Below are 27,691 nucleotides of genomic sequence, written 5' to 3' on the forward strand. Positions count from 1 at the left end.
CCAGCGAGGCGCTTTGAGACGCTTTTTACTGAGACGTTTATTACTGAATGCAAAGTCGCTCCGAGTGCTTTGTTGGCTGCAGAGGAAACCGACAGCAGACAAAAACAAAACAGAGAAGTGAAACGGATTACGTGCATCTCTGTGGATCCAGTGGCATTTCACACTGCACAATCCTCTCCTCCTCAGACGCTCACATGACCTCCCTGTCTGCAGAGTTTGTCTGGATGGGAAGTCATTCACCGCAAATGTTCTGCGTGTCCCATTTCTGGAGCAAAAGCATTTGTTTTAATGAGGCAGAAAGTTCATTCTTGACCTTGGAAACAGCAGTTTGAGTTGTTCTGTGAGAGTTTTTGACTGAAAACCTGGAAAACGTGCATGAACTTTGTAAAACAGAATATGTACAAACTAGATTTAACTAAAAACACACAATGTTAAGATAATTACATTGAATATTCACCATTACAATGAGAACATTATTGTACTGCAGGTCCTACTGATTGGGATGTAGATCAGAAAAGGCTCAAACGTCACTCTGGAAGACGATGGCAGACTATTTTGTCGTTTGGTTTGGAGGATTTGTATTCTTTCCACCTTTGAACTTTCCAAACACTAATAATATTACATCATAGTATCTTTCTACTGCATGCATTTGAATGGGTGCTGATGTCAAGTATGTGGTCTGAGCCCAAACTCGGTGATTGATGTGAAAACAAAGCAGTAAAATGTTTTTGTCTTTTTTTAGGTTTTGTTTGAAAATGTCTCTAAAGCTGAACACAAAGCCCGTCGGATTCATTAACAGGGGAAGTTTCTGGCATCTCGTCTTTGTTTCTAAAAAGCGTTCTTCCTTTTGAAGCGATGATAAAGAACATTTGTTCTCTCTGCTCACAAACCTGTAATACTGTCGTTCCATCCGGAGTCATCGTGAAACGGAGCGAAGCCTCTGGCCTCGTTCCTCCTGAAGAATGTGGAAAAGATTCGGTTGTTGTCTGACACATCCAGGTCAGGATTTCACGCGCTGGTAAGTGATCGAACAGGTGCCTTCAAAGCTGCAGAGAAATACCCACAATGCACTGCGCTACAGGCATTTGGCAATCATTCAGTCCATGGAATATGAATTTTGGAAGTCAAGGATTTAATGTTGTGTTTGTATGATAAAGAAACGTGCAGAAAGTATAAATAGAGTTTAACTGCTTTGTTATGACCAGCGAGGTAAAATCACTGTTTCTGTCAATGGAGTCTGGTAAATTATAATAGTTATCCCAGTTGATTGTATTACTTATTGTTCATTTGCTGTTTTGAATCTGTTTATAATGTTTCAAGGAAAGCAAAATCAATATTCCTACAATAAATGATAATGCACTGAATTGTTCTAAAAGTAAAAAAACAAAAAACACATCCATTACTTCTGCACACTTCTCTGAATGCTGAGGTGTTGCGTAGCCTCTCTGTCACTCAGTGACAAAGCTCAAAGATCAGCTTCTAACATTAAGATGTTCAGCAGATGTCACTATAACACAACACCAGCACACCTGGACCTTGTTTACTTGTAGTAGATCCCACCGTGGTTAACGTGACGTGTGCGATGCGTTCGCTGCTTCTGTTTTCTTGCGGTTCAGTATTTACACGGCCCCAAACGTCTGAGCATCCAGCCTCAGAGCAGCTTTGTCTAATGCCTCAACTACAGACGGGACTTTGAAGATTTCTGAATCAATACATTTGTGTGCCTTCTGTTAGTAATTTATTGTGAAGTAATGAATAATTCACCAGCAATATCGTGACCCGTGAGACTCGTCGCCTGTTGAGTTGAAGAGCCTCAGCTGGATCAGCCTTCATGTGTCCCAGCGATCCGACCCGCCAGCAGGGCCTCTGGGAAGTGACGCTAACTAAATGAAGTCTAATAGCTGTCGCGACCTGTTGGTGGAGTTAACGGGAAACACGGTGAACTGTCTCACATGGGTAGAGCGAGCAGGAGGCAGGACATGATGTGGATTACATCGTTGTCTCGTAGCTGCTTTGTAATTTGGTCATGAACAAACACGTCTCTTGACGTCCCTTGAATTTGTCTGACAAACAGCTTTTTTCTTTCCTAATGTCTGATTCGTTTATTGGACAAAATGTCGACTGCTCACACAAACTACAGGCAGACACAGCCGCACTAACAAGGAAGAATACACAAAGGTGAACAATTCAAACGCAAAGCTGCATCTTCTGCAGAAGGAAAAGGTTTTTGTGTTTTGGCCGCTTTGTAATAAAACAGCGACACTGCTCCACAGGTCAACTGAAGAATAGAGAAGATCAGAGACGCACATGAACGCAGCGTGACAGTAGTCGCTAGAAACATTTCTTGTTGAACATCAGAGAACACATGGACACTACAGAATCATTTTGCAGCAGATGGAAAGTTTTACATTTGTTGTTTGCTTTTTGCTGATGCTTACTTTTCTATTCCCAGATACAGCTGTAGCGTTTAAAGCCCTGACGCTGGAGGAAAAACTGCAAACTAAACCCTCCTGAGGACATAAAGTAGAACCTGGACCGAGCAAACAAATGGCTCCATTTCAATAAGAGAGTCATGAATCTTTAAATAATAGTGAATGTTAACATTACTCTGCTAGAGATCTACCTTCTGCTCAGCCGCTCCTCACCTTGAGATTGCTTTTAGCTTTGAAAGGCGCTTTATAATACAATTTATTATTATTATTATTATCTTACTTACATCTACATTTGACTGGGAGAAGTTGTGTCACGATGTGCATTGATGAGAGCGCGTGAATGACACTTTAATGATGACACATTGACTTTAAGGTTCTTTGTGATTGAAAACTACGAACTGTTGGACTTTGATCACATCCCTGATGGATGTGACGGCGACAGCGAGGCTCAAGCTGTTCGTATGGATATGCTTTCTGGAGCTCCAAGAGTTCAAGTCAAGAGTTCAGGTGTGTGTGTTCGTCCCAGCTGCTCACACCTGATACTGATAACGCTGGTTGCAAAGAGGAGATGTACAGCTTCTTGATCAGAGTTTGCATGAAACAATGCAGCGAAACACCTGATTGTATCCTTACTGTTCATGTAGAGAGCATTATTACTTCTGGTGTATGTCTTCCTTGTCTTCACTATAGCGCTGCTGTGTTCGCCTCTCTAAAGCGATGCTTCAGAGCTCACAGTTAGCCCATTGAAGTGTGTACTTTCCAAAGTTATTCCCTTTTTAATATAGTTATTTTACCTATAGAAAATGGCCATCACTGAGTTCCTTTGTTCGACCAATGGTCCAAAACTGATATATTCACATGTGAGAAGCTGGAAACAGCATTTTGCTTCAAAAATGATTTGATTATCGGAATTGTTCAGAGCTACGGAACATTACATTAATGAATGAAACCTTTTGAGATGTACAAGAGCGATAGAGGACAAAACCTTCCTAAAAGGTGAAGTTTATTAGGAACAAAACAAAGGACCAAGCTCCACAGACTTACTGTGCTGCAGGTCAAGCTTCCTGAGTGCACAGAAACATGTTTGAAAAACACAAAGAAGTAAGAATCAACTTCCAAACCAGATTTTAGTGCGAGCTTGCCTCAGAATCTGCTCTCAGAACTTCATTTAATAACAACTTCTGGCAGAGATATCTCAACAAGACATCCACAAATATGTCTTTTAGGGGTAACTTCACACTTTAAGTGTTTGAGACAAAGAAAAAAGATGCTGGACTTCAAATCCAATCCTGTTCAAATCATTTGGACAGAAGAGAAACTGAAGACAGTGATGAAGTTCGGTGTCTCAGATCTGCGTTGAGCTCGTCGTCATTAATGAATGTTGTTTCCGACAATAGATTTGTTGAGCAAACACACAAGACAATCATTTTTTATAATTAAGGCAAACACCATTATGTGAGCACGAACAATGACACGTCTATTGACCCACATGGCATAATGAAAAGATAAGCTGAAGCCAGAGCTCTTTGGACAAACATGAACTTCAGAGATAAATATGTGACTTCCAGAGCAAACAGGTCGAAGAGAACATGAGGCTTCCTCTTCAACTTAGACAAAGACGGAGGTAAGGAATGCCACATATCCATCACTCTCTATATTAGCAACAAATACAAACGTAGTATTAGGATTCCTAGCATCTATACTCATCCAGCGCTTCCTTCCCAACAACTATTACATTTCCAGCTGATGCATTTCTCTCAGCTGAGCAACATTTCAACAGAAGTACACTGTCTGCTCAGTAACAGCAGTAGTACTTCATTCAAACAGGAAGCTCATCCACCCAATGCATGACATAGATATCTGAACATATGAAGCTAACAGAACCTTAACTATAGACCCAGATCAGACCTTTTAGCCTTTGCTGATATGTAACGTTTAGGAAGGACTGCGCTCGCTGTTAGCACTGTTAGCGTTGTTAGCATGGTTAGCTGCTAGCTGCGGGCTCAGCCATCTGAGGATGAGATGAACACCTCCAGGTTTTACACTTTAATCTCATCTTGCCTCTCAGTCAGCTCTGCATACAACCTGGTACATTTCATTTACGAATGATCAAACCTGTACGCATTGACATCAAAGTACGCGCCACTAAAGTACGCAAAAGGCTGGTGACGCCTTGTGAGTTGGACCAAGTGTTTACTACTGCAGTCTAACAGTGATACACCAACTCAAAGACTTTCTCAATCATGGTGCTGAGACATGTACGTTATATTACAAGTGGTTTATAGTGCTTTCTGTGAGATTGGAAGAACATGATTGTGAAGTCTTTCCATGTGTGTTGGTTAAACTCTGCATACACAACGTGCAGTACACATGTGTGCACCGGTTTACATGAGCATGTGCACATATTCATGAGAAGGATCAGCAGCAGTAGCATATGGCAGATGTAGCACTGTGTGGATGCAGGCTCACACACACACACACACACACACACACACACACACACACACACACACACTGCAGATGTGAGCTTTACATGAAAATAACATATTCATTGCATTGGCTGCACGTATTAAATTAATTTGTATTAGCATTGCATGTTAAATTAACGTAGCCTACTCAAATATTACTACGTTCCAAAGCTCTGGCAACATTTATTTATCCATTCTACATGATAAATCATTTATCAAATGAAAGCATGCAAAGCAAATGTGGCAGAAAGCATTATGATGCATTGGGTAAATGTAGTAATTGTAGTAATTCAGATTGTTATTCATGTTGTTTCAGTTGTGTCAGTATTTTACAAGGAAAAAGCCAAAATTGTCTATTTTTCACTTTTTATGAACTGATTAAGAGAAATCAAGATAAAGAAACATCTTACAACTATTCAGATCATGAGTGTGTGTGCGTGTGTGTGTGTATGTGTGTGTGTGTGTGTGTATATGTGTGTGTGTGTGTGTGAAGAGGTAAGAAGGTGATTACGACAAAACAGTATAAGCAGTTTCCAGTCCTCAATGTGACAGTCTGTCTCTGCAGAAGGCCACAGAGGCACTGCTGACGCATGTCCTCACACACACACACACACACACGCACACACACACACACACGCACACACACACAGATAAACACACACACACACTGTTTATTAATGAGTGATGTGGACAGTGTGTCTGAGAAATATGTGACCTATGACTGACCTACAGCTCGGCTCTCTGCTAAACACACACACACACACACACACACACACACACACACACACACACGGCCATCCGTCAGCCTCAAGGTTGCTATAAAGAAAACAAGAAGGGGCCCTTCGTCGCAAAATGTAAACTGAACCAAACATTAACATTTAAAGAGATAGCGAGGACACGGGAACAGCCATGAATCTGGTTTCCACTTTCTTCAGTGAGTCTGAGATGAAGCCAGAAGTGTTTGTGAGGTGAAGAACTATTCACACGATGCTGAGACAGACAAGCAAACCTGGACGACCCTTTCAACACTATATATGTACCCACTGAATGCTATCCGCGCACAACATGGCCGTGATCCGTTGTCATCGGGAGCATAGATTTGAGCTGCTTTAATATTCTTCCTCCTAATAAGCTCAGAAACCTCCAGAAGTATCTGATTCACTTGGCTCTAACTTTCCATGCAGGACGGTGAATTTAGTTCCTGATGCTAAACCTACTGACAGCCCACAACTTCAGGCCGCTCCATGAGTCATTACCTGTTTATGACAGAACATGCAATGTCAAATATGCTGCAGCATATGGAACGAACCAAGTCGTTGCATTCCTCTCCTCGTGGTGCTGTTTGACCTGTGGCCTCGTTTTAATCCAGTCAATACACTTTCACAGACTGCAAACTGTTTATTTTGGAGAACCTGAGTGGAGAACTTGAGCCATGAGTCAAGGACTCTTCATCTCCCCGGCCTCTCTCCTTCATCAGCACAAGCCCAGGGCTTGGACCATATTTGGTGTTTGTTTTAACTGCCTGTGTTACCAGATGGGTGGTGTTTACGTCCTCACTGCAGTTCAGACAGCGTCAGGTGAGTTGTCCATCCCGAAATAAGGTAATTGAGTTGCCTGTCAGATATGTTCCAGTCTTCTAAACTTCTGCTGTTCTCAGAGAACAAACTCAACCTGAGCAGGTGATCATAAAGCTGCAGTGTAACTTATATAAAAACACTGAATCATGATTCAGATACAGTCAACGGAGTGACGCACTTATACTTATACTGTCATAACCTCATGTGTGTCACTGAGATTTAAACATTTGACACACAGATTAATCTGTTTTATAAGATTAAATAATAAGTGGCAGAAACGACGGATGAATCTTCAATCTGTTTGTAAATCCACGGCTGAGAGTAGAACTTAAGAAATGCACTATTACTGTTTGAGTCTGCTAAAGAATACTGTGCCTTTAAGAAGAATAAATTAAAGTTTATGTTTTTGAGGTGCTTCTAACATCTTTAGTAGGAACCAAAGTCAGGACGATATCCACCTCTGGTTACCTGAATGAACCAGCACAAATGTAAACTTGCGCTAAATAGCAAATCAGAAAAGCAGAGAACAAAATCTCAAATTCTAAATAGAATCCATTGTTCTGTTCCTATTCAGCAGCTCCACATGTTTACAGGACTGAAGTGGTATACTGTTCCACTTCTGCTTCTACATCTCATCTTCTACCACCTTATAAATAACGTGAATCATTCTGCTCTCCTTATCTTCTCATCCCCTCTTTGTCTCTGAAGGGATTTGAAACAGTCAGCAGATCCTGCTTCCATGTCACCTGGTAAATGTCCTGACAACTCTGCACCACCTTCTACACTTAAGGCTTTTAACTTTTAAATCCAGCAGCAAAATGAGGAGTTTTGTCCGCAGCATTACAGAGACCAGAGGTCAACCTCAGAGCACTGGCAGTAAAACACTCATGTGCACTTTATGAAAATAGAAAAACCAGTCAGTATGATGGTGAAAAAGTTTTCCTCTTTACACGAACAAAAGTACTTAACTTTCATATTAAAGACTTTGTTAGTATCTTACTTTCTCTGCATTATTCCCATCCTTACAGAGGCACTCTCAGACTGACAGAAGTTTAATTTAAATTCTCACGAGGAGTTATCCAAAGATAAGACTCAGGTCACACTGAACTGCAGGGAATCTTCACAAGACCTGTAGCTTCTGATGTTACGCTGAAACCTCTCGGGTTTGAAACTTTCTGTCAAGGCAAGAGTGATGTCGCTTCAATGAACGGTTTGAACAAGCAGGGAAATATATATATATGTAAAAAGTCACACAGTGAAAAAAACTTCACCTCTAAAGTTTGTAAATGGATTGTTGGCTCGTTTGCCTTTATTTCACTAAAGATTTTGACGTATAAAATGTGTGTTCAAAGTCCACATAAGTCCGTGTAGGGACAGGGACATGGAGGATGCTTGAGTCAGACACACTAGAACCCAAACGATGATCTTTTTACTAAACCTGACCGAGTCGTTGTGTTGCCTCAACCTGAACCTCTTGAAGAGGCAGTTTTGAAACTCCAAAATTAAAAACTAAAACGTTGATATACACATATCTAGAAATGTTCATACAAAATGCATTTTTGTGGTTTCGAAACGTCGCGATTCAACGTGTCCGTTGTTTGCAAAAAAACGTACGACTGGGTTGTTATTTTCCCTTAAATGTCTTAAATACTGAAGTCGTCCAAATTAAACAACAAAATACGTCATTTGTTAACATCTGAGATCTAAAATAACGTCACTAAATATAATCTGGATAAGAAGATGCTAATAATAGTTCCGACGGTAAACATGCTAGCAGTATTAGCGTTAGCTTGGCTGCCTTTGTCCGCTGCAGGATCGTCACCTTGCAGGTCTTCAGTCTCTAAAAGAAAACAATGTTCTGTGAACTCCATCCTGCTTCCATGTTGTTACACAGGAAGCTGCGCCGGCTCACAGAAGTGTCCTTTTTAAAGCTAAAGTCAGGTTTACTGACACTTCAACCCCAAAGACCAGCAGAGAAAATGTCAACACCAATGGCATCACATGTTACATTAATGTTGAAATAATGAAGAGAAACTGTTTGTGGATGTTGGCCGTCGGCCTCCTTCTTCCTTCACGTACGAACTGAAGCTTTAAACAAACAAAAAGAGTTTAATTTGAAGAAGCCGCCGAGCCGTCGTCTCAGTTTGCTTTCGTGCCTCGTTGTTTGGTTTATGGGATTTCCACCGTTTATTCTGGACGTGAGCCAGTGGATCTCCATAACTCTTGTGTTTCTTTCCTGTCCTGTTGTCATGAACTTGAAGAACCTTGATATGACAGCTTTGGTTTTGAAACAGAGAGACTGTGACATCCTCTGAATATGAAGCTGAAACAACTCTAATGAGCTGCTTGAGTCCAGTTTTAAGATGAGAACGCAGTAAATGAACTCAAGTGCTTCTGATCCAAGTCAGTTCAACTTGATACAAGAACACAAAATACTTGAATTACTTACAAATTGTCAAACCAGAAGAGCGGCTCATAAAAAAGTACTAAAGCATTTATGTACCTCTTTATGAAAATTAAATGTTTCTCCAAAAATAGCAGTCCTCTGAGGACTCACATCCTCTGGGAAATGACGTCTGTGGGAATACAAAGTAGAGCATGTCCACATGAAATCCTCCTGGAAACACCATCATCACATTTCATTATGTCAAGTCAGAATTCTCCACGAGGAAAAACAAATCCCGAAATATTTATTTTATTCCAGGAGGTTGATATTGAATAAAACTATGAATCATAACATAAAGAAATCATATTATGTTTGGGAAGTGAACAGAAGAGGGTCGGTGTTTACAGGAGGTTTTGGTACGTAGTATTTTATTACTATACCCTGCTCAGCATAAGAGTATCATAATAACCTAGCAATCAGCCTTAGGTACACTGTAGCAACATGTTAGCTAAATGTTCTGAACACAGATCATTCCGTCCAACACACGGAGCTCACGTCATGTTCAGAAGAAGGTTTGCAATGTTCGAGTTGTATTGTTGCTTTTTCCTCTACAGACTTTGAGTTTGGAGAGCTACTGGAGAAGTTAATGAAGTAAATTCTCTTTCCACTGCAGAATTGTTGGTCCTTTTATTGAAGACATTTTGACTTTTCATAGTAGTAAAGCTTTGATATTACTAACAACATTGACTCTGTTCTATTCAAGTATCCCAGTAAGTGTGAAAGTTAAAATGTCTCCAGTAAAAAAGTCCTTTTACCTTTTTGTTTATCGGAGAAAGTTCTTGTTGAGTCCACATCCAGGCTTCTAGATGTACCCGTCATTCAGATGTAACTTGTGTATCTCTTATGAGTCACTCCGTGGAGCTGATTAAGTAACTGTAACGTTTTTCAACATCCCGGTAACCGGACCTGAGAGTGATGCTCACACAGACTGTCATGTGAATCAATGTGTTCTGTTCAAAACACCTGAAAGGGAAGTATTGATACATCGGCACAGTCGTGTTCATGTGATATTAGTTTCACTCATCGATTGACTAATCTGGCAGATGTAACCTCAATTAAAAATCTGTTAATAAATCTCTGCAGAGATTTCAGATTCCCAGTTATTTAAAGTCTGCTGGAGTTTTACAGGCAGAGCGACGCACTGCCAGTGGGTTTAATTGCCACCATGCTAAGAGCGGCCAGCGAAAAACCTTTTGCTGTTAAAGCGATGATCAGGTCGGCCAGAGACCATCAGAGGGACACAGCTCACACACACACAGACAAATAGATTTGACACTTTTGTCTGAGCACAGACAGCCTTACAGAGAGACGACGTTTGTTCGGGTTCGTTGCTCGGCCTGTCAGAGTGACAAAGAGTGTGATGAGATTCTTCAGTTTCACTGCGTCCGGAGGTGAATCAACAGGAGAGGAACTGGTTCTGTGCTTCCTCTGCACTCTGTGACTCATGTTCACGGGGAAATCAGATAGATATACGAAAAGAGGAATTTAAGATTTGATAAACAAGCAAACAAAGACAGAATGAATGAAAGACTTTTAAAACGGACTGTAGTTTTAGCATCCTGATCAGGTACTCTTCTAATCAGGATGTTTGCAGCTTGTGTTTCACATGAAGAGGGAATGGACACTGAGCTTCAGGTTCTCTGTGGACTTGAATGTGATCATGCTCCTGGCCTGGCTGGTACTTTAAAGCTGTGCTTATTTATCTTTATTTTAGTTTTATTTTAGAATACAATTCAACCAGAGGATGCTAGATTTGGTTGATTCCATACTGTATTTAAGAAGTGGATGCAGTCACCATGATCTCACCATCTGGTTTGTGGACTTTGGCGTTTTGGCCATCGCCATCTTGGTTATTTGGAACCAGCAGTGACACGAGGGTGGAGCTAAGTACAATAATATGAGCCCAATATTCACTCTCTTTTTACCTCTGGTTTGGTCTCCACCAACCTCGGAGAGAAGATGGTGTGCTCTTCAGCTGCTAAATGCTCCACTTCCTACACCAGCAAGTCCCACACTGGTCTGGCTGCTGCATGCTGCTGGGCAGGTCAAGTGAAGTCAGTTTATTGGAGCTTTTTGGCTGAAAACAGCTGCTGCTGGGAAGCAGGTTGATGAGAACAGGGATTGAACCATATGGTTAAGTTCTGGGTCGTATAATTAACGTTTATCACCTTTCATGTCACACATTACTGCAGTTTTTAAACTAAAACAACATAAAGAATCTGCAGAAAACCAAAATGTGGAACAACTGACCTCACGGTGAACCACATCGGCCTTCAGAAACCAACAATTCAACACTCACACTGTAACTCTATTGGATATCTGACTATTGAACCAAACACTGTTTGTAGACAGCGATAACTGAAGCACTGCCCGCTGTCTTTTCCTTTGAGTGCAGCTCACGAGGCTGCCAACGCTCCCAATGTTTTCAGTCTGGCAACTTGCCCCTCCGTCTACTAAATTGTGCGATGCACTGCAGTCCACTCAAGCTGTCAAAGGAGCTCTGAATCCTCTCAATTAGGAAAAGCTGCAAAGTGTAGCCAAAACACCCCGGTGTTTTCATGCCAGTGAATCTGCCAGAGCAATTTATTTATAATACCAATTTATTAATATTGTCTCTTGGTTTCAAAGGGTTCCAATCACAAGCTGAAGTGCTGAATCTGAAGGCTTTTAACTGAAGCTACTTCAGAGAGCTGCGGACGTTACACATCAGTTTTCATGCTTAGTGTGGACGTAATCTATCTTAATTTAAGTCATTGTGTACTAAAAGTACACAAACAGACATATTTCAACCCGACTCTAAAGTGTTAAGAATGATGAAAACAGTCTGTACTAGGGTTTGTTAATTAGTGGCGAGTGCGGCTGCAGCATATCAAGGACTTGTGTATTCTTTCCCATAAAATATTAATTTGAACAATTATTTTCAGTCGAGTGAAGGACTAAACTTGAAAAAGCAATGAAAATGCATCTAATTATAGAAGAACGAATACGTAAGTCTGTGCTCCATAGAACCATTAATTATGGACATTACTCAACATATATCCTTTTTGACGAGTCATTTTGTTTTCTTTTTTTTGATTATGTCGATAATGTATTTACAGAAAAGTCTTTGCAGAGATCTTGTTGCAGCCACCGCTCACAACCTTTCATAAACTTAGTAAATGTTTAACAGCTTTCTTTTAGTTCATGTATCAAACCGTTCGGTCACGTTTTTCTTGGTTTGGTTTATGGTGCAGAAAAGCGATATCTGCTTCCATACGTCGATGCATTCGTTATAAACTCAGTTGTAAACTCAGAATATGATCATTCTGGAGACAATTATTTGGGATTTCTTGCACCTGAAAGCTTCGTTTCTACATAATCTAATAATATCTGAACAACACAAAGGTTTGAGTAATGACCTGGAAAACTTTGGATATTTCTAAATCAGTTATAAGTTCTAAAAGGTTGTTATGTGACGTATGGTCTGATCGACCGTCTTAGTCATACTTACAGTACAAACCGCTCTCACTTCCTCTCAGAGCACATTGTCTGCTGTCTCCTGTTTTACAGAAGATGGTCTGCACTCACACAATGAGCAGTATTGTCTTACAGAAACACAGTATGTGTCATGGATCAGCTGTTCTGTGTTGTCTTTGTTAATGTTTGAGGGCTTTCAGCTGCATAATGCCTCCTCTGGCAACCATATTGGCGCTTGTCAGTCTTGCGTAATAGCGAGTAGGAATGATTGTTTGAACAGTTCTCAACAGACAGGATGTATATAGGCCTATATCCTACTTGGATTCATATCTGTGCTGTTTTAAAGTTACGCTACCGGTTGATTTTTATTTCTTCATATTTGCAGATTGTTAGCTAGCCTGTGTTGTCAGCTAACCATTATATTGTGCATGTACAGTATATGTGCAGTCCAGTCTCAATGGACATCATCGCAAACATGAGCAGGTGACGAAGTTTTACGGTACACGGACCCGTACAGCTACGCAGATGTTTAGAATATAATGTTGGCTTTAGCTAAAGTTTCACTTGCATGGCTAACAAGCTAGCTAATGCTCGTACGAGCTAGTGTTAGCTGTGGCTACAGTAGTCAACGTTAACACGATGCTTTGCTACGTTTAGTTTGGTTTAACTGGACTTTGGAGCTGTTGGATCTGCTTTTCTGTCATTATTAACCTACAGTTACACAAAGCTACCTGCTTCAGCCACTACTCCACTGCAGCTTCTTCTACTTCTTTAAGTAGTGAAGGAACAATTCTTAAGTTAGCAGGATAGTGGTGCCACATTCATGTTAAGAGGGAGTTTACACGTCAACATCAAAATCATAAACACAACTGAGAAAATGTTTCTGAAAGCTCTCGTATATGATTACCGCTTATTAATTCAAAAGTGAGTGAAAAAGCTAACGCGAACAGATGACTCATCTTATCTAAAGACCATCATTCAATGCAAATACACCGGACTTTATTGGATATAAAGCTATAGGCGTATTGACCATGCATGTTGTTTTATTAATCTTTGCATAACCAACTCCGTGGTCATACATTCCACCCACAAGATGCACATGCAGAGAAATACCCGTGGATATTAGGCGAGAGGCTTAAACAGAGACAGTGTCTGGTTCAATAACATTGTCAGAAAGCTTGTTGGGTCAATTACATTCAAGCGATAATAAATCAGGAGTGAAAAGAGAAAACATCTTCCGAACTAACTGCAGTGGTTTGTTATTATGTCACTTGCAACAGACCGGCTACAAGGGCATGAGGAAGTGAATTAGTGTCTGCAGTGTGTACGTGGAATATCAACGACGAAACTCATTCATCTCCATAAAACATTCCTTAATGTGAAGTCCATTTTCTCCTCAGTTTGTCCGAACACAATGTGTTTTCTAATTATCCAGCGAGACGCCTCGAAGGAATACAAAGGACCGTGTTCGTTTTAATCTCACATTTGATTTCCATCCTTAGCTGAGCCGGATGATACATGCTAATGAGAAAGTCCCTTTTGTTTAGTTACGCGTTCCTCTTGTCTCAAGTGTTTGTTTCTTTTACCATCTGGAAAGCTGTTGCCTTACAGCAGCGTCTGTCGTCCTCTCTGATCAGTCCATACAGCAGCCATTTTGAGCAGGAGTGCTCACTGTACATGTAAGATAAGCTGCAATAAAGTGCAGATCATAAACCACAAATCAAAATGGACCCTGAGTGGAGTTGGAGATGGCGCAGGGTGGATGTATTAGTCCTCTCTGTCATTTCAAAGGGACTCTTCCCAAACTGTTGTGACAGCCGGCTCTATCTTCCACTCCATCACAGGCTCCTGCCAATACTCCTTCCTCCCAACACACACCGCCATCGCCGCCCAGCCTCAGATACACGCTGTTAAGACAGGAGATTTCAAGAGCTGTCAAGTACTCGGCTTGCGTCCTTTCAAAGGATTGGTGATCTCGTCTCTGCATCTTTCCTGGCAGGCGCTGCTGAATTTCAATGAGAAGGCTCACCCGCCTGGCAAGATGGGTGTTTCTTTGACGTTTATCACTGGGAGAAAAAACTGTGAACCACCAGCCTTATACTTGGATCACTTGTTTAACTCCTGACTACCTGTGGACATAATGTTCGTATTATGTAGCGTTGTTGACTGTGTTACGATGAGGGCTTTGTGTTCTCAGCTGTGTCTACATGATATCGATAATGTACGGCAGCTTTGTTCTTGGATACCTTCCCTTCCCGTGTGGTTTGGACCACACGTAGAGAACAATCGAACACCTGAACAGGTGCTCAGAGTCGGCACAGACAGAGCTACAGACGGGATGAGAACAGTTCACACATTAAGGAATTACAGAGTAAAAGTAGATATCTCGTCAACTGAGGGTTAACGAGGTCTATCTGACACATTGGACACATGTGAGGTCTGTGTCTCAAACGTCTTTAAAGTGAACAGGGTCTATCTGCATCACTCATTTATGCAGATTCTGTATATATTTGCTGAGTCAGTGAGATCTACAAAGGTCTATCTCCACATGTTCAAGCATCATGTTAGTATCACAAAGGTCTATCTGCTGACAACCAATAGCAGACCAATAACCTGTCAAAGTGCAGATAGACCTTGTTAACCCTCAGTTGACGATCTGTCAGAGGATCTGAAGGAGTCACTATTATTACAATCTTACTAAATATGTAAATTCATTGGTTTCTTCACATTTTGTTAAATGTGAGAATTTCACGAGCTGTCATGTGTTGAACATTCTCATGACACAGACATGTGGCGTTTAATCGATAGTGTGTGTGCTGTGTTTGTCATTCTATGTAAGGATTACCTATTAAACACAAGTGTTGTGAACACCAATAATTATAAGATTGCATTTGTCCAACATCAGCTGGCTGCACTGTGCTGTAATATATATGTTAAAGGTGTCCTAATGTTAGCATGCTTATTAAGTAGCATTATGGTTACATGTTAACATTCTGTGTTTTCAACAATGTCAGCTCACGTATCAGCATTAATATAAGACTTTTTATATTTCTATTGGTTATATTTTCAGTTTCTCTGCCGAATTTGATATAGAATTAAACAATAAAAATGTAAACTCTAATCTGATTTGGATTCCAAAAATGCAAATCTTTTATCACGGTGCACAAGGTGCAGCTCTGGACGCTGCAGGTTTGAGGTGATTGGTGATTGGTTTGCTGTTTGTGCCTGTAATCACATTTACATTAATCTGACACCAGAACAGCTCACAGCACATGCAACAGTAAAACATCTCCTTCCCTTTTATGACTTCTGTTCTGCTTTTCCATTCTTTGGACTGCTGTCTGCATTGAGTTGCTACATGATATGTACCAGAGGAACTACAACGCACATTTCCCATGTGTACTTTATTATTAAACGCCTAAATACTCTGGATTCAAGTTACCGAATCACCTCATCCATTGTGAATGTATCAGCCTATTAATAGGCGTTATTACTGGTTATTACTAATATTATAATATGTCAGATTGGCCAAATTGCACCTACCATCGGTTCTACTTAGCTCCCTCCTCTCGTGCCACTTCTGGTTTCAAAAAACCAAGATGGCGACAGCCGAAACGCCAAACTTGAAGCTTCAAAAGCGTAGTCCGCAAACCGATTATACAGTCTGTTGTTCGACGTTGTAAAAGTGAAAGTGAAATTTAAAAACAAAGGAACTGGGCCTGCTTCTGGGTTAGTTTGAGGAAAAGATTGTGTCGCAAAGACAACAACACACGGTTGGATTCACACGGGACGCGGGTCTCGGGTGTTTTGGGTCTTCTGACGATGATCACGCCTGTTTAATAGGCTGATAACATTCGAAGCAGGAGATTACAAACCTGCCAATATTACTGTAACCTTGAAATGACCAAAGCCTGAGACTGAGAGGTAGATTATCTTCTGTGATGGGGTAAGATATGGGGTGGGGCTACGTTTTAATTACTGCTTATCTGCTTTGTCCAACTCCAGTGAGAATACTGCAAATACTATAGAGGTAGATATAATCTGCACATATCACATAAGGATCCATTTGGCTACCAAAACCACCCGGGGATTGTTTCAGGGAAGAACATTTCTTTTGTCTTTGTCTTGCTTTCAGCTCGGCTTCAGAGTTATCTATCTCTTGTGTCAATCAATAGCACTGCAGCTTTAAACCCACCGCTCGCAGCTCTGCCATCCCAGTGTCCCACACCATCCTCCTCTCCATCTGTCTGCACGGATCCCTGAGGCCCCCGGCTTCCACCCGGAGCCAGACAGAGTCCAACATCAATCGATATCTCTGGTGGTGAGCGCAACGGATCGGAGCCAAGTGACATTTCTGAGACGAGCAACTCTGATGGGAAATGGGTTTTAAAAGACTTTCTGTTGTTTTAGCATTAGTTATCATCAGCGTTTTACCTTTCAGTCAATGCTTTCCACTTAGTGCAGAAGTGCAGAATATAATTCCTTTTGCAGAGACTCGCCTGAGATTGATCATCTAACGCAGTGAATAACAACTCGTCTACTTGTGCAACGTATGCTCAAACATGTACCGCTTTGTATAGCTTTAAGCATGCAAACAATAAACTTCCATCTTCACAGTTGGTTAGCTTCAGGAACACATTGACTTCTGGCTTCAAACAGGAATATCAGTCTCCTGCGTGAAAGTCCTGTTTTTAATATAAGAGTCATATTTAAAGAGTCGACGCTTTGAGTTTGTTTGAGTCATATTTTAAGTCCTGACACGGAGGTAATAACTCCTCTCTGCTTTCTGGGGACTTTTTACTGTGATGTTTGTGATCCGCTTTACCAGCTAGATCCCAGTGCACAGGAACACATAAAGCACCGTTACTGGGATCATCTTTAATATCTCTCCATAAATCTGACACATGAAGGGAGACGTCAAAAAGAGGGAGTGAGTTCACTCACAGGAGATGATTGTAGAAAAGAAAACTGCTGCTGCCTCCGTAGAACACTCGCTCTGCATGTTGCACTTCCCTCTTCCACAATCTCAGTCCAATACTGTCAAAGCTACATGTTCAAACTACAGCAAAGATATATGCTTTCCTCCAGAGCTCAAACGTAAGAAAGGAAACTGTGGTCGTGACCTCAAAATGGCAGCGGAGAGAGGACTCGGCTTCTAATACACAGACGTAGCAGTAAAAGGTGGCTTCAGACTGAGATGTAACAACACAACTACAAACATATTTACTGCAGACTCAGACACACACACACTCCAGTCTGTGTCTGTCTGGCTCGGCTAAACTGGCCCTCTCAGCGTCGCATCTGAATGACCCCTGTCACCAGCTCGTCGGCAGCCAATGAGATTGGACATGGCGGGCGTCCGCTGTCCCCAGCCACAACAGTGAGAAAGTGAGGGGGAGAGAGAGGGAGAGAGAGAGACAGAGAGAGAGAGAGAGAGAGAGAGAGAGAGAGAGAGAGAGAGAGAGAGAGAGAGAGAGCAGCACTGCAGCTCTCGTTGCCGGTTGGCAGACCAGACGAGGAGATGGGGAAAAGTCGACCTTAAACTCCAGCTAACCCCGAAAAAGAGCCACAGGGGGGTGAGAGCCAAGACACACATCATCCAGCGCCACGCTGGCAGACCGGGCAGGCCGGACCGGCTGAGTACACGGGGCACAGAGTCTAGACGGCCTCTAATTGGTCTGTCTGGTGTCGACTGTGTCAAAGCTGAGCAAGTAGCAGAATGAGAAATGAGAAACAACAGCAAGCTTGTTAAGGGTTTAAGTTTAAGATGAAAATAGTTTCAGAATGGATCAAATAATTTTTTTTTTTTTATATTTATTATTTAATAAAATAAATGTCATCATATATGATTAAATTAAAATAAATGTTATTATTTCAAATTAAATAATTAAATGAATTATTTAATTTCTAATTATAATATGCTTATTCATCTCAAAATAATGATATTCAGAAATATTTAACAATTCATTATATTTGATAGAATGCATACTAAATACTATATACTAATAATAAAACATATTATTACTTAAATCAGTATTAATTCCGCCCCAGAGATAGTGACATATTGACAAATACATCAAAAATATTTTATATAATTTCATCAATTAATAAATGAATAAACGTAGTAATTATTAATTATAGTAGTAATTAATAATTCAAACATTTATATAATATAAAAAACATAGTTAAAAACAATAATTGATGCATTCATTTTAATCTCAAACATTATTTTAAAAAACGTACACATCTTTTCTCTTTTAAATATAACTAAAAGTAGAATTAATTAAACTTCTACATTGAGTAAAAACAAAAAGATTAACGTACAGCGTTGTAGAATCAGCCCCTTACTGTGACCACGCACGTAGAAAACTACTCCTCACAGTCTAATGTTGCCCACACACACACACGCACACACACACGCACACGCACACGCACACGCACACGCACACACACACATCGTTGAGTGTTTCAGACGAGCCCTTGATCACGTCTCGCACTTGAGGGAGAAAAATAAAAACCTGGCGAGAGATATTCTTGTAATTTTCTTCTCGTCGTCAGTTCCTCTGTCGTTGATGGCAGCTGACAGAACTGGGACTGCAACACGAGCGTGAGGAGGGCGAGCACCTACGAGTCTAAACTCTGTTGTTCAATCTCATTATTTTCAGACTCTCTGAAACGTTGCCTGGACTGTTTAAGATTCACGCAAAGAGCGGCGCCTGCAACGTTTTCGAGACTCGGCAGTCCTTAAAGATTTACAGAGAAAAGTAAAGACGTCGAGGAGGATGGATGCTGATGGATGCTGATGGATGCTGATGGATGCTGATGGATGCTGATGGATGCTGAAGGCTGCGCAGCTCAAACATGTTCATTGTGACGGCTGAAGGGAATAATGCTATTTGTTTTTCCAGCTCTATTGACCATTGTCTTTAAATGCATCTCCGTGTCCTACAATTTGAACCAAATACAGCACATTTGGTGTAAAATATCGGCTTTACGGAGCTTTACTTTGAGTTTCAGCTCTTTGCATCTTTACTCTTCTGGTTCACAGAGTTATATTCAGAGGAAAAGCTCCCAGCTCAGCAGCAAACAGCAGCCGGTGAACATAGTGGAACAATTAGAAGCTAAAGCTAAAGGAGATTTCTGCGTTCTGGTTTGATCGGGCTTTGGTTGTATGCAGGTTAACAGTCTGTATGGAGAGCGAACGAGAAGGAATGCATTGGCAGGAACGTAATACAGGCTATCGTCTGATGATGATTTAGCTTAAAACTAGCTTGTAAACTACTTGTGAAGAAAGAATTGACCGGCAGAACGAAGACGTGGTCGTGGCTCAGATATTCGTTATCTACGGAGGCTTATGTCCATCAGACTGATCGCCGATGGGTTCTGAGAGTGCACTAAATGGAGTTAAAAGAGAGTGGCTATGGGACACACTCCAGATGAATGATTGTCTTGCTTAAGTTAACCATTAACTTAAAAGGTGATGATGCGTCAATGTTGTGTTCACAACTGGTTTCCACTGAAAGGACAAAGTGTTTAATTTGGCAGCTGGATAAAGAAATGTTATCCGTGTTCATCAGTGAAACTATGCACCAGATCTTCTGGTCTGTGCTCAGATGCACTGCTGGGCTGAAACAAGATGGCGGCTGCACACCTCACTGATGAAGGAACATGTTCAGCAGATACGACTGGGAACGTTGTGAAAGTTCATGCTGACCTATAACCCATATGGCATGTTTCCAGAAGGAAATTCCAGCAGTTAATAAGTGATTCTTGTAGACAACATCAGAAAAGGCTCCACTGAAGTCAAGACTTGTGACATTGTGAAACAGGAAGGCCACATATTGTTTGGATTCATCAGGATTTGCTGCTCTGCACCCGCTGTATACATTCAGATGGTAAATAAGCCTGAAGCCAGTCAGAAAGAACTCCCTTTCCTTCAAACCCAAGAGTTATTAATTAACTAAACCACAAGTGTTATCTCTGTCAAAATGTTCCTGTTCTGCAAGCACAATTGTTGATATAGCTGAAAAATAACTTAACAATTCTCCATAATCAGTTCCTCTTTCATTGCAATTACTTTGCAATAACAGGTTTCAAACAATAAAACTGTTATCACTGTGTGCTCTGCTTTAAGGATGGGATCTGTCTCCTCCACGGATAAGAAATATGAACGGACTGTGCCTTTATCTCCCCTCGCCAAATGATTTTCAAATCCACAAGGACGACTGAGTGAGTGAGTGGATTTGGGATTCAGCAGAGTGCAAGCTGAGATTGCTGAGTTTATTCCCGCCCCGCCGGGGTACATATCAGATAACGTTGTCGCTTTCAGTTTGAGCTGTAATTTCCTGGAAGACGACGTGCGATGTGACAGATGGCGCTCATGGTGAAAGAGCTGCCGAGGACGAGGACAAGTTGCACCGCAGTCAAACCTCCGGCGGGACTGAAGCAGGCGAGGACACGAGGAGGGGCCGACCGCCACTTTCATTTTCATGCACTTTTGCTGCAGAAACACTGACTCTGGGTCAAAGACACAAGTTTAGCATTTGTAGAATCACTGTAACTCTTCTGTTGAAGCGAGACTTGTCGGCAGGTCACAGTGAAAATGTCTGTTTGTGCTTCTTTCTTTAATTAATTAAAGGTACACTTTCAGCTTTTGTTAAAGGGGCGTCGAACCCACAAATGTATTCCCAGCTTTCTGTTGGTACATAAAAACATAAACTGTAATAATATGTATGAATGTGATTCTGCATACGTTTATTTTTGGGGCACTAGGGGGCAGAACAACATGAAAACAAGTTAAGGAACAGAGACCACAGACGGGGTAGACGTAAGGTTCCAACAAACAGTTGATTTACAAAACATTTCCTCTCAAGTACCTTGACATTATATAAATGTAATACCCTTGTCTCTCTTTCTTTAATATCTCTGAGGGTGTTCTACAGAAATGTTGTAAATGATTTTGGGCAGTTTTGGATTTTTGCATCAACTCCATTTTCTTGATTTGTCCTGGATTTGAACCTAAACATAAAGGAACTGTAACTGTAATCTTCTCCCCCAGGTTACTAAACCAACCTGAGTAAACACAAAGCACAGAGACACACTCTGTCTGTGTGCTGCTCATTATAACGTCAGATATAAGTTGTGAGGCAGCAGACGTCCATGTTGTTTGGAAATTCTTCATGATCGTCACACCGCCTCCATTTTCCCTGTAAACCCTCTGTGACTCCACTTCAGCATGAACAGCACCAAAATAAACTTTTAGTGAGGCACTTAATACACAGTGTCACGCTTCCTTTGACATGAAATGAAATCATCCAACTTCCTCGTTCCTGTCAGGCCAGCCTGCTGCGGTGACAGACACTGAATGGTGTTCAAGTGCTCAACAGCTTATTCTGCTTTCCCTGCAGCTCGTGGACTCTTCATAGAGAATACACAGCTTATTATTTATACTGAGCTGCTCTGTCAAACAACATGTAACAGTGGCTACTTTCTAACAAAGTCACTTCCTCACTTCTCTCCCAACCTCATGCAACACAAACAGCAGCTGTTCCTGTGCTACAACTCTAAAGTATTAATGCTTTTCACTCAGCAGTTACTGTAAATCATAAAATAAAAACACCTGTACGTTAATGCCACCCAACACAACAGTCCAAGTGTGTTGACTTTGACTCTTTGCAGATGACTAAATGTTAAATGTTGCACAACCACCAGAACATTCTTAGCTTGTGGGAATTGCAGTAGAAGTAGTTCAGTCAGCTCATGTTGAGTGGATTATAATATGAATGTAGAATATGTACATTGTGGATGTTTGGCGCTAATGGACGCCTCCGAGCCAGATCAGCATCAACAATGATTTGTGTACGTATTCATGTGATAATCACCTCACAATCTGCATTTTAACTGGCAAACAACTGCATAGATGTTGTTCTAACAGTGGCATAGGATTCCTAATTCTTCTCAAACACATCCACAGATGTGTGTGTGTTATGTGTGTAGTGGTTAATATAGCCTGGAGCCCCGAGCGGACTGCACAGGTCCGGTAACATCACTTCTCTCTGACTACACACCTCCAGATTTTTGACAATTGGTCAGATTTTTGGTCAGACACAAAAGGCTTGTGATGTTTTAAATCAGTGTGAAGCATTATTAGAAGTATGAGAAATACATGCATAAGACATGCACACACTAACACAATAACATTTAGCATATGTCGAGTCACGCCAGCCAACATACAAGCTTGTATCTCTGCATGTAAACTGCGTGCTGCGAGGCAGTCAGCATCTGGCCACCTCGCTCTGAACTTCCTTACGGCGTGAAACACAACCTGCTACCATAACACCCGCCGTGCTTTACCATGACACACAGCTGCCTGCACTCCAGCAAAAGTCTTACAGCACCGCCCGACATCATCAGCTCATCTGTCTGTTACTGAATCCTAGAGATTATTTCAGCTGCTGTATCTAACATATATATATTGTAACTTGATTCAAGACTTTTCTATAATAAAGAGACATATCTTCTCGATTGTAAAGAAACAGTCGCCCTTATTCTGTCGTATTTCATACTGAAACTCATTTCTAGAAAATGAAGATAATGTCACCTCACTGGCAGATTATGTTTTTGTTTCTTTTAATGAGAGTTATAGGACAGAAAACTGACCCAATTGTGTTTAATTGTCGACTATCTTTGCCGCGGTAGTGACAGTAGTGGCAGCGGCGGTGACTCAACCTGCAGCTGCAGCCATTCCCCACCTTGCTCTGCACTGAACACAGAAACACACACACGCACGCGAGCTGCAGCCTTCCATTGTCCCGCTTCATCTCGTCCGCTGTAAGTTAACGAGCGTCTGCTTCACACGCAGGCTGATGCTTTCATTAAGACAGAGGCTGCGTCGTCTGAAAGTGATCCTGTTGATCACATGACTCGCAGGAGCCTCGACAAAGAGCATTTGGCTTTTGTGTTTGACATCTCTGAAGGGAGGGAAGCTCTGTATGAAGATGACTGGATACAGCGTTGGAGGCGGGGCCATCTTCATTCCTCTGATAGTTGCTCAGGGCACATGAAGCCAAAACAGTTTGATTTCCGAGTATAAAATGACGCAGATCTTCAGGTGATCTTACGCTTCCATACGGATGCTACGGTGGTTTCAGCTATTTGTGCAATTTTTAGGACTTAATTATTTAAAAAAGAGATATTTAAATGTACTTGGAAGTTGGTTTACACAGAAACAAAAACTATCCACTGATTCCGAATGTAAGTCTGTGGGAAAAGGTCTTTTTGGGACCAATGGCAAATTGTCTTCCGTTCCGGGGGCTTCAAGGAACAAAAAAGAAAGACGAAGAGGGGACCTTCTGACCTGCAGGGTCCCCGAGAGGCGAGAGGTGACATGGCATCATACCTCTCTCACACACACACACACACACAGAGACACACACACACGCACACACACTATCTACCTCTCTTAGACTCTAAAGCCCTATGAGCTATGTGTGTGTGTGTGTGTGTGTGTGTGTGTGTGTGTGTGTGTGTGTGTGTGTGTGTGTGTGTGTGTGTGTGTGTGTGTGTGTGTGAGCCAGAAACCACCTTCACCCTGGGTCCCATGAGGCGGATGGCCCCTTGAGAAGTGTAAGAATAGTTTTGGTTCATAATGAATAATAATGAATGTTCCTTCTTCCTGTTGTGTTCAGCAGCGTCGACGCAGAGTTCTTATAAAGCGCAGAAGATGTCAGAAGAACATAAATTGACAACCTCGGAGGAATAAAGTTCCAAAAGATCGGACAATTTGATTAAGAGCGAGAGAAAGAAAAGTATCATAGCTAAGTCTCTGCTCTACTCTCTGACTCACAGACACACACACACAGTCATCTCTTTCACGCGCACACACACACACACACACACACACACACACACACACACACACCCTGAATAGATGAGTCACCGTCGTAACTCCTCATCAGGTTGCTGTTTGTCTCCGTCCAGCAGGATGAATGAACGGACTCAGGGCTGGATTTATGAGAGCCATTCAGCAGCCAGACAGACGGGACACATTACTACAGTCCCCACGTTTCCATGGTGATCTTTTATCACCACTCATGAGAAGATCATCGCTGCAAACTCTTCAACGCTCAACAAGTACAGCTTTGAACGCACATTGAAGCCACAGAGCTGATGTAACAGTGATGTCATGTCATGAGGCTGGAACACGTGTGTGTGTGTGCTGTCAGGGAATTGTTGCATTACGTTTTATTATATATTTATTGTTCTATTGATGCCATGTTTTCACAGGTGGAATCAATGCTAGGTCACATGGCTGTGTATGAGCCAATCAGAAAGCTCAAAACATGCACTTTATAATGACTGATGTCTAAAGTCTTATAAGTGATAGCACTGTGCAGCACCAGCACAGACGTACTATGAGGCCTTAATGGAGCATCAGCATTATGTAGCAGGCGGCTCAACATGCGAAATAGCCCCGTTAAAGTGTCAACGTGTTGCAGTATATATCAGCCTTGTATTAGTATTTCAGATGCAGTTATGCATAAACAGCATTTGAATGTATCAGCTGGTCCCGGGGAGCTCAGTTTAAACCCTGCAGCATCAATTGGAAATATTAAAATGAAGTATGAGCACCTCAAAATTGCTTCAGCAGAATATAATCAGTACGTATACATCACAGTGGAGCAGCACAGAAACTATTCATGTCCCTAATGGAGTATTACATAAATACTGCATGGATATTATGGATATTTATGGAAGAAAATACAAGTTTTAAATACAACAATTCCACTAAAGCTTCAGCAGCAATAGGTATATATATACATATATATATATATATATATATATATATATATATATATATATATATATATATATATATATATACATATATATATATATATATATAATATATATATATATATATATATGTATATATATATATATATATATATATATATATATATATATATATATATATATATACATATATATATATATATATATATGTATATATATATATATATATATATATATATATATATATATATATATATATATACATATATATATGACGTGAAACAGGAGAAAGTATCTGGCAGTCTTCCGGGTCAGTAGGAGCAGCTATAGGATTACTTTATATTGACCTGCAACTAATGCAACGTTTTATAATCGATTCATCTGAAAGGATTTCTTTGATTTATCAATTACCAGAAAATAGTGAAAAATCTCCATCAAAATCACAATAAATGAAGGTTAAAGATATAAAGAGAAGCAGCAGTTCCTCCCATTTTAGAAGCAGGATTTAGGGAATGTCTTGATAATGGCCTTCAAGATATATAATTGATTAATTATCTGCATTATCGTTTATAAATGTTCTGCACATCAACTAATCAAATCAACAATGAATTATTTCAGCACAAAAGCACAGCATCTCTACTGAACGAGATTTCTGTGGAAAAAAAACTGTCTAGTCCTGATACAGCATCACTCTCTAACCACCGTCTACACACACACACACACACACACACACACACACACACACACACACACAGCATTTTATTTCTATAATCTAATTTTACTTCACAATAAATCAATGGACGAAGAATGAAAACCCCCGCCATCCTCCTCCTCCTCCTCTCCATCCTATTGATAAGCAAGGTGGCATCTCTCCCATCCACACCCTACTCCCACTGCGCATGCGTGCCGCGGCAAACAAAGGACCAGGCATTTAACGGACGGAGGATGGCTAATAAAGTTTGACTCGCTGCAGAAATAACATCCAACATCGATGCAGCAGTGACAGAAGCGAATCGAAAACATGAATTGAATGTATGTGAGGGGGGTTAATCAGGTGCACCCCCAATTCTTCATCACCTCCCTCCTCCTCCCCATCCCACACACGCTCCCTAAATCCCCCTCTCCCCCTCCTCTTCCTCCTCCATCTTCCACCTTCTCCTTCTCAGTGCAAACGCCAGTATGAATCAATAATTCATCTAAATCATGACATATTCTGCTTGGCGATGCTGAATGTGTGTAATATGTGAGCGTGCTGATTGAATACTGACAAACGGTGTCACACCTCCACACAGACAAAGAGGGGCGAGCTGAGGGCTCTTCTTATTTCTCAATGTTCAACTGTTTACTGGCTGGAAATGATGAAGAAAAAACTCCTCTTTGCGTTGCCTAGCAGCCTGCGGAAATTATATAATAATACATTATTTCAGGGCCATCAATAAATAATAAAGAGCGCGCGGTGCGCGAGAGGAGACGCTCCTGTCGAAGCGCAGTTTTCCTCAATAAAAGTGTAAAAACGAAAATGTGTCTGAGGGTGAAGCGCGTGTTCCTCCAGACGGTACACACCCCTTTTTAAGCTCGTGCACATTTTTCGCCTGGAAAAAGGAGATAGAATAAGAATTTATTTCTGGAATATCAAAAATGTCCAATTTAGTTCCGTTTTTACTCTATTTTCATCTTTTTTTCCGGTCGAATCTGCCGGTTCTTTTGTCTCATGCTCCACGCATCCATGCAGCGTGCGCCCCGGCTCCCCAAATGGAGAAATGAAAAAAGACAAAAGGGATGAAAATAAAACAGCCAAAAGCATGAAAAGCGCTGTTTTGGGGAGAAAAGAAGGAGAATAGAGAGACGTGTTGGCTCTTACCGTGCACACTGAAGTTCCGACGCTCCCTCTGCTCTCCTCGCAGTTTCAAGTAGCGGCTGCTGTAATTTTTTGCGGCTTCTCCTGCGCGCCCAGCGGCTTGTGCCTGCTGCACGGTACGGCTCGGCTCGGCGATCCTCCGCCTGCGCGCACGCGCATCCCTACGTACACGCACGCGAGTGGATTGTGCACGCAAACGAGCAGACATATGCACAATTCCAATATTTCTCATGAAGAAATGCATTTGACTGTCTTTCTATAGAATCTAATGAAGCGTTGTGTTGCTTCAAGGAGAGTTTGTTGACTTCATGGTGATCCATGTTCAGTTGTTACAACATATTTAATACTTTATGGCAAATTCATCGCCAATGTAATATTCCTGCTACATTCCAATAATACCCCCTCTAACATTGATCACAGTAGCTGTTTGGCAACTTGACGTGAATGTGTCTGTCTGTAAAATCTCTTCTTCCTGGTGGATTTGTGTAAATCACTCAGATGTTGTGTTGCGCACGGGATGGGAATGTCGGCGGTTTTCTCTGCGCTTGTTTTAGCGGAAATACTTCTTCTTCTGTTGTCTGTGTGCGCCCCCTGTCATGCACTGCAGACACACACTGCTTCTGTCCTTTAGTTTGGGGTAAACTTGTTGATGCACACGT

The 27,691-nt window shown here is 41.2% G+C and overlaps 1 protein-coding gene across 1 annotated transcript in view; it reads right to left on the reverse strand.

The window, feature by feature from the left end:
• The window catches only part of basp1 (brain abundant, membrane attached signal protein 1), a 38,664-nt gene extending 11,477 nt beyond the window's left edge, over positions 1–27,187 (reverse strand). Inside the window, exon 1 of the mRNA XM_029453670.1 lies at positions 27,036–27,187. The gene's annotated coding sequence lies outside the window, so the exon portion shown is untranslated. The remainder of the gene's footprint in view (positions 1–27,035) is intronic.
• Positions 27,188–27,691: the final 504 nt, after the last annotated feature.

Source organism: Cottoperca gobio, chromosome 17 (assembly GCF_900634415.1).
Source record: "Cottoperca gobio chromosome 17, fCotGob3.1, whole genome shotgun sequence".
Classification (NCBI taxonomy): domain Eukaryota; kingdom Metazoa; phylum Chordata; class Actinopteri; order Perciformes; family Bovichtidae; genus Cottoperca; species Cottoperca gobio.